The sequence below is a fragment of the Lucilia cuprina genome, chromosome 4 (genome assembly GCF_022045245.1).
Source record: "Lucilia cuprina isolate Lc7/37 chromosome 4, ASM2204524v1, whole genome shotgun sequence".
NCBI lineage: Eukaryota > Metazoa > Arthropoda > Insecta > Diptera > Calliphoridae > Lucilia > Lucilia cuprina.
In genome coordinates, this window is record NC_060952.1 from 9,364,257 (window position 1) to 9,379,745 (window position 15,489).

At 27.3% G+C, this 15,489-nt stretch overlaps 1 protein-coding gene across 2 annotated transcripts in view; it reads right to left on the minus strand.

Annotated features, from left to right (window-relative positions):
• LOC111685878 (aminopeptidase N) overlaps positions 1–5,812 on the minus strand; it is a 94,122-nt gene extending 88,310 nt beyond the window's left edge. Inside the window, exon 1 of one of the 2 annotated variants that reach the window (XM_046948821.1) lies at positions 5,532–5,812. The gene's annotated coding sequence lies outside the window, so the exon portion shown is untranslated. Of the gene's footprint in view, positions 1–4,912; positions 5,075–5,531 lie in introns of those variants that run through there. The other variant, XM_046948820.1, reaches the window with a different exon arrangement.
• Between the last annotated feature and the right edge of the window lie 9,677 nt (positions 5,813–15,489).

Below are 15,489 nucleotides of genomic sequence, written 5' to 3' on the forward strand. Positions count from 1 at the left end.
TAGTAAATGATGTGCTAACTGCAGTCTAATTATTTTACATTACAAAACTCTATATCTAATTTGAAAACTAAATCGTTTAAATTGCCAAAAGGTGTAAAACATTTCTCTTTAATAGTGCCATTTAATATATACATTCTTTAAAACCTAAAAAATGCTTTTATACGAAAATTTCAAAAACAACGGAAAACTCAACAAAAAAAATACAAATATTTTTACAACTAATCAATGTAAAAAAAATAGGTTAAACAATAAATTATGAAGTTAGCAGCTCATTTATAAAATGCAAAATACATTCAATTGAAAATAAAAACCAAAGTTTTCAACAGCGTAAAATAACGACTGGTCTAACAAATACAGTACATAAGTGGCCATACAGTATACATACATATTTTACTACAACATGGACTTGTACAATGTACATTAACAGAAAAAAAGTACTTTCATATGAATGTTTTTAGTTCTAGTTTTAAATAGAATAAATAGTTTGTCTGTTGTATTGCTGTTTGAGTTTACTATATAAAAAATTTCAATTGAAAACTTTGAAATAATGGGGCAACAATAATCTCATAAAAATTATAACACCTTCCCTTTGAAATAAAACAGCAGGAAAATATTTTAATTTGCTATATACCTATATATGTATGTAATATTGCGAAAATTTTAATACAATTTAAGTTCGGGCAGAGATTTTCTTTGCGTGTAGAGATAAATTTCAATTAAAGCGTTAAACTTTTAATGATTTCAAAAGGCAAGATCTAGAAGAAGACTGTAGGCCAGACTATTGACTAGTCTATAGAGTAGACTATAGAGTAGACTACAGACTATTATATAGATTAGAAAATAAACTAGACTGTACTATAGACTGGAATATTGACTACACTGTAGACTACAAACTAGACTAGACTATAGACTAGACAATAGACTAGACTATAGACTAGACTATAGACTAGACAATAGACTAGACTATAGACTAGACTATAGACTAGACTATAGACTAGACTATAGACTAGACTATAGACTAGACTATAGACTAGACTATAGACTAGACTATATACTAGACTATAGACTAGACTGTATACTAGACTATAGACTAGACTTTAGACTAGACTCGTTTAATCACAATAACTATTACAAATGTAAATAACTTATATACAACTCTTATCATCAGTTAAATTTATTAATTCCTAATGATTAATATTTAATTAAAATTTGTTAATAAACTGATCTTATAATCACATCGTGTAAGATGCCTGCAGTTGGGAGATTTATCTTATGACAAAAGCCCCAATAAAAGAAATTTGGTTTTGTCGTTTAAATTACAATTTGTCTGGGTTTTTGAGGGGGAGTAAGTTACAAAAAAACGGAACAAAACAGAACAAACACTTGTATTTTATGGTTGCAGTTGTTTTTATGTTAATACTTAAACCTACAGATGCAGATGCAGTAAGAAAACAACAACAGCAGTCAAACAAATGTTTGTTATTGTAATCTACTTGTTTATTTTTGAGCAACAATAATTACGAGTTTGTACTATAAAAAAGCAACAAAAAACAATAACAAAAAATAAAATCGAAAAAAAGCAATGTTTACGCATTGCAGTATGCTGCACTTTCAAACCAATTTTTTTTTTTCATTGTATATAGCCGGCTTGCAACATGTTTGTTTAATACATGTTAGATTTGTAGTAAAAAAAGGAAACACACAAAATTACACCGGTTTGTAAAAGACAAACAAATTCCCTGGTAAGTAGTTCAGGGTGTAATGTGCTTACGTATGTGCTTATGGCAAAAAAAAGAAATGTTGCATATGTTTGAGTGTATGTGAGTTTTTTTATACTAAATTCGTGTTTTATATCAAATCAACTGTATAGTTGTGTCCTTGTACATTATTCTTAATGTCTTGTTATTGTTGTTGTTTTGCTGTCGCAGGATTTAATTCTTGCAGCAAACTTTAATTTTTGGTAAACATTGGTAGGGGTATTTTTAACATTTCTTCTCCTCTTTTCCATTTTTATGCCTTCACTAAGCACACACAAACATATTCACATGTGGTACTTTCTACAGCAATGTTGCAAAATTGAAGGCCATTTAAGTATACGACGTCGAAATATACTAAATAGTTAGAAAACTGAAAATCAATATTCTCATTTTTTTAGAGCATGTTAACAATAACAACAATAACAAGGATTTCTAAGGATAACTTGTGCAAATATTTAATGAGTTTAAACGGAAATTTAATAAAAGAAAAGGAAATGTTTTATTTTTTATTGTAAAATTATTATTTGGTGGATTTGTTTTAAGATTTTGAGAAAGGAAATTCTTTAGATATTAGGATTTTATATGAAAAAAGTTCTGGAGAAAGTTTTTTTATATTTTCATATATATTTACTTTTACTTAAAAAAGAACAAAACTTAAATCAGAACCCAAATTACTTAAAACTTTTTTATATGTAACAAATCTTTGCAAAAACATGATAATGACTTCCAATTACTCAAAAACTTAATTTTCAACTACTACTACATACCGCCTACATTACTTGGAAGGAGTCTGGTAATAACTTTTAAATAATTATATATGACATTTTGTTTTATGGAGGTTAGGTTAATGTATGAATCAAATTGTAAGAGCGTTTTCTAGATTCTAACAAAACTTGTTTAAATAACTATCTAAAGGGGTATCCTTAAAGGAGTATCCTTAGGAGTACAGATTCTACCGAATTACTCTCATGGACTCACAGATGGACATAGCTAAATCGACTCAGAGCGTAGGTCTAGGACCAATATTTTTAGGCGTTACAAACATCAGCATAAACGCATAATACCATCCCCAATATAAAAATACATTTGTTACCTAACTGACAACATAATGTTGTCGAAATTACAACGAATAGTGTTCGAAATCTCAACGATGCATTGCCGAAATGAAACGTAATTGAAATGATGTAAATTCGTTGTTGCAATGACAACGATGCGTTGCCAAAATAACAACGGTAGCTTTAAAGAAATGTAATTTTTCATGTCTAATTTAGACCCGTTTTACAAATCTAATTCACAGAAGATGTCGTATATTGTCTTTACTAATTTATGTGCCATTTTAAAGGGAACATATCTGTACGAGATATACCTTTGAAGATCAAGAATTGGAGCCGCCACCACTCAATGACGATTAGCATTTATGTAAACAAGAGCTTGCAATATCAAGCAGTAATTTAAAAACGTTTGAAAACGAATCCGAGGACATCGTATTTTCAAAAGTGTTAATGATTTTTCAATAACATCCATTGTCAAAGTATTTGCAGATAGTTCTCAAATCAAAGTTTTCGTTCGTTGTCGAAACTCAAAGCGTAATCTAAATGAAAACAATGCGTTGTTGCATGACAACGATGGGTTGTTAAAATTACAAGGCTTGTTGTTATTTAAATTTTATACACATGTGGTAACTTTACTTTTGACAACGGTTTGGTACTTTTCTAATCAGTTTATTTCCCTCTGTGTACATTTAAAAATGTACATACCGTTAAGGCGCCCATCAAAAATAAAACGAAGTATTTGCAAAAGAATTGGTGATAAATATTAAGTGATTTTTTTGAAGTGATGTTTTTTGACTTCCAAAGAAGCGAAAAGTATCCGAATTTAATATTTAAATACTAAATTTATATTATTTGAGTCAAATTAGTTGTATTCTAAAATACTACAAATAAAATAAAAATTACTTATTGATAATGACTTCAGTTGTAGAGTATTTGGAATAAAAATATAAAGGACATCCCTCCTAAAGCAAGCTTGTGTTAAAATCATCACTTCTTCAGGTCTTTTTCAGTACTTCCATGGAGTAAATTCTACTTCTTTTTCGTTTCTTTGAAAGTTCTTTTTTTAGCTGGGCGGTAATATTGTTTGATTGAACAGAGATCTTCTTAAAAGTTCAAATTTAAAAGTGATATGGAAGATCTGTTGCTTAGTCCACAGTTATTTACAAACAGCTTTATTCATAAACATCTATCAAAGGTTCAAAAAAGCAATTTCGTATGAAAATTTGTTTTATAAACCTTTAATAACAGTGAAAAATTAAAATTGGAATTTTAAAAGTTTTTGGAATGAAACTAGTACTAATCAGAAAAATAGTTATAGTTTTAACAATATATAACTACTTAAGAGTAATTTTTATATATTACTTTAAATTTTATATAAATTAATAATAAAAATTTGTTCTGCGATGATCTAATCGTGCAATTAAAATATTGCATATATGTTTTAATAAAATGCAAAAACTAACTATTTGCTTGTCAAAGGTACGATTTATCAGCTTTTAATCAATTTTTTTTATTTTAATTTTGATGAAATCATTTTGTGTGATATCAATTTGAATGTCAACTATTGGCAATACATAATTCACAATATTTTTTTTTTCACACTACAATACAATTAAGAATTCCAAACATTACACGTTAATTATTGAAATTTGCCGGCAGTTTTCCAAAAAGGCGCTAAGTACACGTATGACTTGTGAAATTTAAAACAAATGATCTGTACGCATTAAAAATGCAATTTAAAATAAATTAAAAGAATAATTAATTGATTTGTTAGACATGAAGCCTTATTTATATTAACTAAAATGACAAATTTCGAATGAAACGTAATGCGAATGCAAAACGAAAAAAAATGGTAATTAATTCAATTAAATAGTTTGTTTGTATGTACAAAGAAAAAGCTTTTAAAATGCAAAGTAAATAATATGAAAATTCTTTAGATTGTTTTTTTTATTTGAAATTAATTAAATATAAAAATTATATTCCGTTTAGTTTTTTTTTTTATTTTTATTGTTGAAGGCTTATGCAAATTGTATTTGTAATACTTAACCATATTTAGCAAATACAACTTATCAAGCTTTTTTAAAAACTTTATTCAAAACTTACCTATTTTAATTTTTAGAATTTTCTTGGCCTTTTGTTCCGATTTGTTTAACAATGCTGATGTTATGGAGAAGTTTAGTTTTATTATAATATTTGTATTAATTTAAAATGACAACAACTTTTATTATTTCATTCAAAAGTTTAAAAAAAAACACCGGACTTTAACATGTGCACTTTATATACATTTATTGTTGTTTGTTTTTTTGTTTAACTTATTTTTTTTTAAATTTTTCTATTCAAATATGATAATTTTTATTAAAATAATTCACACACATAAAAATCGATAGATGATAACCTTAAAAAGATATTTTTCAAAAAAAAAAATCGTTCAAACAAATTTAGAGTGATAGTTGGACCACATAGAAGATTTTTTAAGCACGAATTAAATAAATTACATAAAACACCAAATTAAATTGTTTAAATATTTAAAATAACAAACTAACAGTTTAAGTTACTTTTTTGCTCGTTAATACACTTCCCCTTCTATATTCATTTATTTGGGGTTACGCGTCCGTAACTTGTTTTTTTTTTCTCTATTTCTATTTATTTAAATAAAAAAAATTTAACAAAAAAAAATTTATCAATAACAAAAACAACACACACTTTGTTTACTTTTTTTTACCTTAACTAACAGCTCCCACACTATTTGCCTATAATAAAGTGTATCTCAAAGATACTTTTTTTTTGTTCTAGTTTTATTAAATTCTAAAACTTTTAGTTATTACAACAAATTCTATAATTCTTTTTATTATATTTTTTTTTTTTTTTGCTTATTTCAATTAAATATATATATTTATAATTTCTTTATATATCTTTAAAAAAATATATAATTAATAATTTTTAAATTCGTTTAATTATTTAACGTTGCGTTTTCATACGCTCACACAACCGCCACGGTAAAGTTTAATTTGCAGACTGAAAATTATAGAAAACGTTTTGTTGTGCTTTAGCAACTAGCGTATACAAAACAACCAAAAACACTACTAAACAGCAAAAAAAAATCAAATTGGATTGTTTCGAACAGTTCTTACTTACAGCTAGCTGCAACCAACAAACAGCTGTTTTAGTTCCAACCATTTAACATGTTTGTATTTGTTTTTCATTTGCTCTCTTAACAGTTCTATGTTAAATCAAACTCACTGCACAGTACTATCAACAGTGTATGTTAAATGTTACTTCACAGCAGATATCTATAATGTGTATGGTACGTCTGCATGTATGTATTTAACAAATTATTTTAAACAGAATTAGTGACATCATTTTACTGTTGTTTAAAGTAATTCGGTCATTAGTACAAAGGAAATTTTGTCATTTGTTTTTGCCACTACAATATATTCTAATATTCAATTTTATTAAATTGCTGTTAGTCATACTACAGCTGCAGGAAAAAAGAAAGATTTGAAATATTGAGATTTGTATCTCCAAATACTAATTTAATTTTTTAGGAATTTTTTTAATCATTAAAGTTATTTATACACACAAAAAAAAGTATCAGCATAAATGTTATGAACTGCTTTCATTGATAAAAGTTAATAATATTTATGAATAAGTTCCTGAATTATATAAATATTTAAATTTTTATTTTTTCAAACATAATCTAGAAGCCTTGACTTAAAATATTTCAAATATTTTTTTATTTTCTATTTGTTAAAAAAATGCTTGAAATTTTGATGTTTTCTTGTTTAAGATATCGTTTTTCAGCATTTCAATTTTATTAAACACATTTTTTTATTATAAAATTTGCTTATAAAGGATTACTATCTACTAAATATGGAAACAGATGAATTTTTCATGAATATTGACTAGACTATAGGCTAAAGTATAGAATAGGCAATGAACCAGACTATAGATTAGACTATAGACTAGACTATAAACTAAACTGTAGACTAGACTATAAACTAAACTGTAGACTAGACTATAGACTAGACTATAGACTAGACTATAGGCTAGACTATAGGTTAGACTTTAGAATAGACTATAGGCTAGACTTTAGACTAGACTAGAAAATAGGTTATCCTGTAAGCTAGACCATAGTCTGGACTATAAACTAGACTATTAATTTGACTTAAGACTAGACTATAGACTAGACTATGGACTAGACTAAAGACTAGACTATTGTCTAGACTATGGACTAGACTGTAGACTAGACTATGAATTTACACTATGGACTAGACTATAGTTTGGTATACATACAGGATAAATCAGTGAATGTAAATCGTGTGAAAGAACATAATTAATTAGAAAGAACTTATTAAAACATTATTAATAAAACATTGCTAGATTACTTCAGTGTATGCAGGACAATAAGTAGTAGTCATTGAAAAGTTAAGTGGTTACAATTGCTGGAATAGACTATAGAAAATACTATAGAAAATATCATAGACTAGACCACAATTAAGGGACGAGTTGATGAAATCGTAAAACGTTATTGTATTGTGGTATTGTTCCCTCTTATCAAACATAAACCAATTTAATTTTAAATTTTTTAAAAGACGACGGTTGTAAACCGAAAGTAAATTAAAATTCTATTTTACTTTTGACATCAAAAAATCTACATACATTTCCATTTTGCAGAACATAAGTGTAGGAATTTTTAAGGTTGTTGCTATTTAGTTTACCCTATATTTGGTGTAACCATTATCGATTTGTAAATGACGTAATAAGTACTAAAATCCTGTCCTAGTTTACTTTATTTTTTGGTATTTTTTGTTATAAATATATAATGTTGTCCTTACCCAAAAAAAAAGTGTTTTTACTACAATAATGATTTTATAGAATGAGTGGTGATAACATTGTTAAAAGAAATTGGTACCACATATGTATGTATGTATGTATGTATGTATGTATGTATGTATGTATGTATGTATGTATGTATGTATGTATGCATGTATGTATGTATGTATATATGTATGTATGTATGTATGTATGTATGTATGTATGTATGTATGTATGTATGTATGTATGTATGTATGTATGTATGTATGTATATGTTTAATCCTGACTGACTTCTCGCGTACTTATGGTTAGAAAATGTTTATTTTAAGTTTTTCTTGTTGTTGTTGACATTTTTTTGTGTTGGTGTTATATTTATTATAAAGAAATATATGAATGTATGTAGACAGGCGCGGATCTGAGGGGGGAAAAGAGAAATATACCCCCACCCCCATCAAAACCGAAAATTTTTTATACAAAAATTAAAAATTAGGAAAAAAGATAATAAGTGAAATAAAACAAAAATTACAAAATACCTTTTTGGACTTAAAATGTACAAAAAATGGAAAAGTGTAGCCACATCCTCACTAGTGTCTGTTTATAAAGTATTCTTAAAAAAAATAGAGACGATATTTTTATTTTTGCTAGACTCACAAGTTGGCGTTTGGCGCCAATATGACTTTGCATAATACACACGTACATACTTATGTATGTACATACGTTTGTATGTTGTGTGTAAGAATATAAAGTATATACATATGTATATATTTACATACATACTTGTTATTTAAGAGTTCGTATTTTTTTTATTGTAAATATATAGAAAACGTCTATTTGTCTGCTTTGGTGTAGAACTTTGGTAACTTCATTATTACATACAAATTCTAACATTTTAATATTGTTCCTTTTCTTATTTTACATATTGTATTCCTGTGAATTTTGTGTATTTGTATGTATATTTCTTGTCCTATTTAAAATTTTTTGTAGAAGAAATAATGTTTAAATAGGCTTAAAACAGAAACAAACAAAGTCTTCTGTAGAATATGATGAATAAGTAAAATTGACAACCAGTTAACTACGTAAACAAATAATTGTATAAGTATTTTAATGTTTTAGATTCATACATAACTTTAAATGTTTAATAACAACAAGTGAATTTAAAGTGACGAGTAGTGATTTTCGTACAGTATAAATAGAATTCCATTTTCAAATGTATTCTTTACAAATAAGTATATACATGTAAATGAAAATAAAAAGAATAAATGATAATATTATATCCAATTTGGCATTATAGTCCAGTTAATAGTCTAGTATAGTCTAGTCTTTAGCCCACTATATAGACTAGTCTTATAGTCTAGTTTATAGAATAGTATAACTTAATTTATTGTCCAGTTTATTGTCTATTCTATAAACTAGCCTATAGTCTAGTCTATAGTTTAGTCTATAGTCTAGTCTATAGTCTAGTCTATAGTCTAGTCTATAGTCTAGTCTATAGTCTAGTCTATAGTCTAGTCTATAGTCTAGTCTACAGTCTAGTCTATAGTCTAGTCTATGGTCTAGTCTATAGTCTAGTCTATAGTCTAGTCTATAGTCTAGTCTACAGTCTAGTCTATAGTCTAGTCTGTAGTCTAGTGTATAGTCTAGTCTATAGTCTAGTGTATAGTCTAGTCTATAGTCTAGTGTATAGCCTAGTCTATAGTCTAGTGTATAGTCTAGTCTATAGTCTAGTCTATAGTCTAGTCTATAGTCTAGTCTATAGTCTAGTCTATAGTCTAGTCTATAGTCTAGTGTATAGTCTAGTCTATAGTCTAGTCTATAGTCTAGTCTATAGTCTAGTCTATAGTCTAGTGTATAGTCTAGTCTATAGTCTAGTGTATAGTCTAGTCTATAGTCTAGTCTATAGTCTATAGTCTAGTCTATGGTCTAGTCTATAGTCTAGTCTATAGTCTAGTCTATAGTATAGTCTATAGTCTAGTCTATAGTATAGTCTATAGTCTATAGTCTAGTTTATAGTCTAGTCTATAGTATAGTCTATAGTCTATGGTCTAGTATATAGTCTATAATTTAGTCTATAGTCTAGTCTATAGTCTAGTCTATAGTATAGTCTATAGTCTATAGAACCGTTAAAGGTTTAAATAAATACATACAGAAAAAAATGTTTTTCTGTAAAAGTAATAACACATTTTAGAACCGATGTAGGTAAAATTCTAATTCATTTTTGTTGTAGCCTAAAGCACCTAGATATTTAATAACTAAGTATTTTTTCACATTTAGCCTATGTACCGAAAATAATCAATGTAACAAGTATGTCAGCATCATTGATAAAAAAATTTCATTATCTGAAATACATCATTTATCACACCAAATCATGTTATTACGATAAAGAAAAACAAAATTTTTGAAGTCTTGTAAATGTTCACATCAAAAGTTTAATAAATCAAACAAAATTAAATCATTATACAAATATACATTTTGTTAAAAATAAAAAATAACATCTTTCACTTGAAAGTCGGAAAAAACAAGATTGAAATAATAAAACATAACTAATTGATGAAGATAAAATTATAGTTATAAAAACTAAAAAAAAAAACTTAAATAGAGTGCATGTGTAAATAACCCTTTAATTTCAGTAAGTATGTCAGTGATGTGTTAACCTTATGTTTGTTGCATTCGTCTCTTCATAATCATATAACTAACCAGGAATGTACATATATAGTGGGAAAAGGAAAAAATCAAATGAATACACTTGACAAAAAGATAGTGAAAAGAATGACAACTAAAGTGGATGTTACCAAGTACATACGAGGCTGAACTGTAAATTTATTTTATATTATTTTTTAAAATTCTTACAAATTAATTTTGTTTTAAGCATTACGCATATTTCTTATATATTAAGAGGCAAATTAGATTGTCTTCGTTTGAGAAAATATTGTCATTAATGACCATTAAATATCCGTTCAAGAAGTGTTTAACGCTATTACATAAAACACTTCAAAGTTTAAACACAGCGAGGATGTAAAAACCGACCATATATTGAGACCCAGCAGTTTTGCTTGGTGACAATGTACTCCTAAATAAATGCTTCCTCTTATAATATTCACCACTATAGTAGTGAGTCCTAGTCGTAGGTAGAATCGATGTTTATTACACACACCAATCGACTTAGACCTGGTTCACACTAGGAAATTTTTTTTTGGAAAACTTTTGATTTTTGTGTGTGAGAGAAAGAGAAATAAATATTAACCATCTCTTTCTCTCACACGCAAAATCAAAAGTTTCTCAACAAAGTTTCCTAGTGTGAACCAGATCTTAGAAAATGCTTTAAGTAGAATAACGCATCTGATGCGCGTCATAAGCAGCGCAGTAACATGTCAGCTGATTTTGACAATTTATATTTTCAATTTCATGTGAAAACATGAAATAAAGGCGGCATAAAAAGAAATTTCTTTATAAATAAAATAGAAATTAACGCTTACCAAACGTAGAATGGGAATAAGGTATAAAAAGCTTGCATTGACTTGACGCGAAAATGCATAGTATGGACCGTTTATGTTAGGTTTATTAAGCACATTTTCCATACAAAATTATTACAATAAACCATCAATAACTTTATTAAGTATTTACGAATATGGGGGTAATAGTTTAAACAGACACAGCTTCATTGAACTGCAGGGTATAGGTTGACGTGCTGTGTCATATCTATTGTATAGCTGATGTTCTATAAACACACTCACACACATTTTACAAATATACCACTAAATGAAACCACAAAAATCAATTAAAATTTATCTAGAAAATTACAAAAATTATATAGAAAAAAAATAAATATTACAAGTATATTTTGTATACAAAAGATGTACGAGGAATATCAACAATATACACTTGTTGTTTTATTCATCAGAGAGAAAATAAAAGTAGACAGTCGACTGCATTACCTCATTGTTGACATTTGTTAAAGTATGACTTTTTAGTCAGACTATTTTTAATAACAGTTATACACCATCATGGTAAAAGAATTCAATGAAACTAGTCATTATTTAACAATAATAAAGTATATTTGTTAACTGTTTATATTAAATTAGCAAATATTGGTTTAAAGTCAACTCTTTTTATACTCTACACCACTTTAGTGGGGAGGGAATTATACGTTTGTGCTGATGTTTGTAACATACAAAAATATTGGTCATTTTTTGAGTCGATTAAGACATGTCCGTCCGGCTGGCTGTCCATGTAAACCTTGTGCGCAAGGTACAGGAAATTTGGACCAAGCATGTTTTTTGGTACAGGGACGAAGCCTATTGAAAATGGTTGAAATCGGTCCATTATTTCACCTAGCCCCCATACAACCGTACCTCCCGATTTGCCATAATTACGTCAAATATTCTATTATCTCTCTGAAAATTGGCACAAATAAGTTCTATATAAGTATAAATGACACTGCAGATTTTCGTAAGGATCGGCCATTATTTGACCCTAGCCCCCATACAAACCCCCTTCAAAAAATGTCTTAAACGTCTAAAATTGACTTGTAACCATTTGTATCGCAATGAAACTCAACAAAACTAACTGTTATTTAAAAATATATTTTTTCCCAAATTTACCGAGGATCGGCCCATATTTGACCTATATAAAGCCTCATTTAGAAATTTTTGTTTTTTTTTTATCAATAAATTGCTAAAATATTTTGGAATTATGGTAATATTCAACGTAAAAGTTTCTTTAAAAAATATAAAAATTTTAAAAATATACTCATGGTGTAGGGTATTATATGGTCGGCCATGCCCGACTATGCTTTCCTACTCGTTTTTAAATATTGTTGACATCATTCCATTTTCAGTTTGTTCTGTAAATATACGCATATTTGAATTTTAGTTGGGATTAATATTTCTATTTCATTTCTAATTCCAAGAAATGTATTAATTTATATATAATAGCGGAAGTTTAAGGGCCGATTTTTGATAGAAACGTTATCAAAGATTTTTACTTTTTCCTTAATTGAAGAGTTATTTAAAGATCTGCTATCAATTAAGAGGCCTTCACACGATCACGTTTTACGTCTTAAAGTTTCAACTAAAGCGTTATTTAATATCAAGTTTAAACGAAAAGTTGAATTACTTAATTCGGTTTCTGAATCCGTTTCCACGATACTTTCGTAATTAGTATTGACAGTTCATCGCCATGTTGTTTTTTCATTCATTGTTTTGTTATATTTTATTTGTACTTCCATAACCACTTACTTTTCAATGACTACTACTTACCGTCTGCATTACTTTGAAGTACTCGAGTATTGACTTTCTTTTAATCTGATACAGATGTACTTTATTTTCGGCTTTGGCATTTTGTTTGCACATTTTATTGAATTGCGTGTTAAGAATTCGGTTTTATACAAAAGGAAACAACAATAACTTTGTATCTTAAAACCATTATTTGACGCACAATAAAATAGCTAAGCAGTGGTGCAGTTTCAGTTTCACGAATCATGTTATTCAGTTAGTAATTGGGTTTGATTGAAGCATGACAGTATGTCGAATAATTGCATCGTGTGAACGGGGTATAACGTACTCTACCAGATGTTATATGATTTTTTTCATATAACAACTATGATCTAGGTTATAATACAATGTTAATGTAAATTACTTTAATATTAATTTAATCATCAAATATCATAGTGAGTTTTTACAAAAAAAAAATTCATCAGAACTAAAATTTGATTCATATGCCATAAAAACTTAAATTGCGCAACAAAAAAATAAATTTTAAAGTTGTAATAAAAATGTCTCCAAAAATATGTATGAATTCTTTAAATTAACAAGAGAATCACAAACATCAAACAATATTCATATGTAGTAAATAGGAAATAAAATTTAGGTTCTTATTTATTGCATATATGACTAATGAAAGATTAATTAAAAAAGTTCAAGTTGAACAGAAACTTACAAAATAGAAAAAAAAACACAGAAAAACAAAAATAAAATGACAAATATTTAACAGCCATTATTAGTCACAATTAAGTTAAGTAAACAGAAACTAAATTTTAACTTATTACTTTGAATTATTAAAGTCTAAACCATAATGATATACATAACTCAAAACAATTGAAAATAATTTTGGAATTTTTATATTCAATTAGTTTATTATTTCCCCACCCTATCTACATACATATATCTGACTAATACAATTAAATGCTATAAAAATAGCACTAGGATATTTTTGTCTTATCCTTAAGTACTTAATCCATGTTGTCGACAATAATAAACGAAACTAGGACATTGTACTTTAAGTTACCGAATTCATAGAAGTTGTAAACAAAAAATTACAAAATTTGCAGTAAAAAAAATCTATAAATTGTTTATGGAGTCAACGAATGTATGAAACATTTAAATCTACCCAAAGTTGGGTGCGGGTGGCGTGTAACCTAATAACTACTTTCTTTCAAAAATATACATGTATAATAATATGTACATATATGATCATTAGACTAGCCCTAAAAAGACGTTTCAATTTGGTTTTGTCCTTTATCTTCTCTAGTCTGGTCTATAGTCAAGACTATCCACTAGCAAACTGCAAGTCAAGTCTATAGTCTGGTCTAAAGTCTAGTCTATAGTCTAGTCTATAGTCTAGTCTATAGTCTAGTCTATAGTCTAGTCTATAGTCTAGTCTATAGTCTAGTCTATAGTCTAGTCTATAGTCTAGTCTATAGTCTAGTCTATAGTCTAGTCTATAGTCTAGTCTATAGTCTAGTCTATAGTCTAGTCTATAGTCTAGTCTATAGTCTAGTCTATAGTCTAGTCTATAGTCTAGTTTATAGTCTAGTCTGTAGTTTAGTCTATAGTCTAGCCCATATTCTAGTCTATAGTCTAGTCTATATTCTAGTCTATAGTCTAATCCATATTCTAGTCGAAATTTACTTTGTTACTAATTCTGTTATGTCATAGTACTATTGCGACCTAGTCCTCAAAGTCAGGGATATGCCTAATGTGGGCACAATGTATTTGCTATAGTTTGTAAACATTTCTTTGAGTTTATGAGTGAGTATAAATGAATGAAGTAAATGACTACAGACGTATTAATAATAATTTATGACTAAAAATATTAGTATTCCTATTTTTATAACATTAAACAATTGGAATTAATAAAATAATAACTACCTACTGGTAAAATATTAATTATTAATAATTACATAAGTATGAGTAGTTTCACTTTAAGCTAATTTTAGTTGATATATTTTTTTAATAATTACAAAAACGTATAAAATTTGAATATTTAATCAGTTTATTTTAGAATGAATCAATTTTTTTAAGAAGACATTTGGAATTATGTTCTTCATATAAAAATCGTTCAAAATTTCTTCCTTTAGTGTGAACTTTAAAACTAATTTGCTTATTACTTAGGAGAAGATATAGTTTTCTATACTAGAATTTTTATTAGAAAACCTGTTGAAGTTGGAATGATTCATGTGTTTTCTCCAAACATTGTTGTATGCAGATCTATTAATTTATTAACTCTGTGGTTAATTATTTTGTGCTCATCCGTTTATTTATTAATTTGTTTAAATATTTGATGTGTGTTTTCAAAATCAATATTCATAGTGTCACATACAAAGCAATGAATTGTTGAATTATAATGCTAAAAGATATCACTTTACCCAAATGAAATGATTAATATGATTCATTCATGATTGTATGCATTCTTAAGATTATAAATATACATTTTAATTTAAAATTTCATTTAATTTAAGTTATAAATATTTTGCTTATTTTTAGCAAAAATATAATAAAGATATATCGTGGTATTAAAACAAATTTCGAAAAAGAATTTAAATTATCTAAGTAATACATATGCGGCATCTACCGGTTAGTAGCATTAAC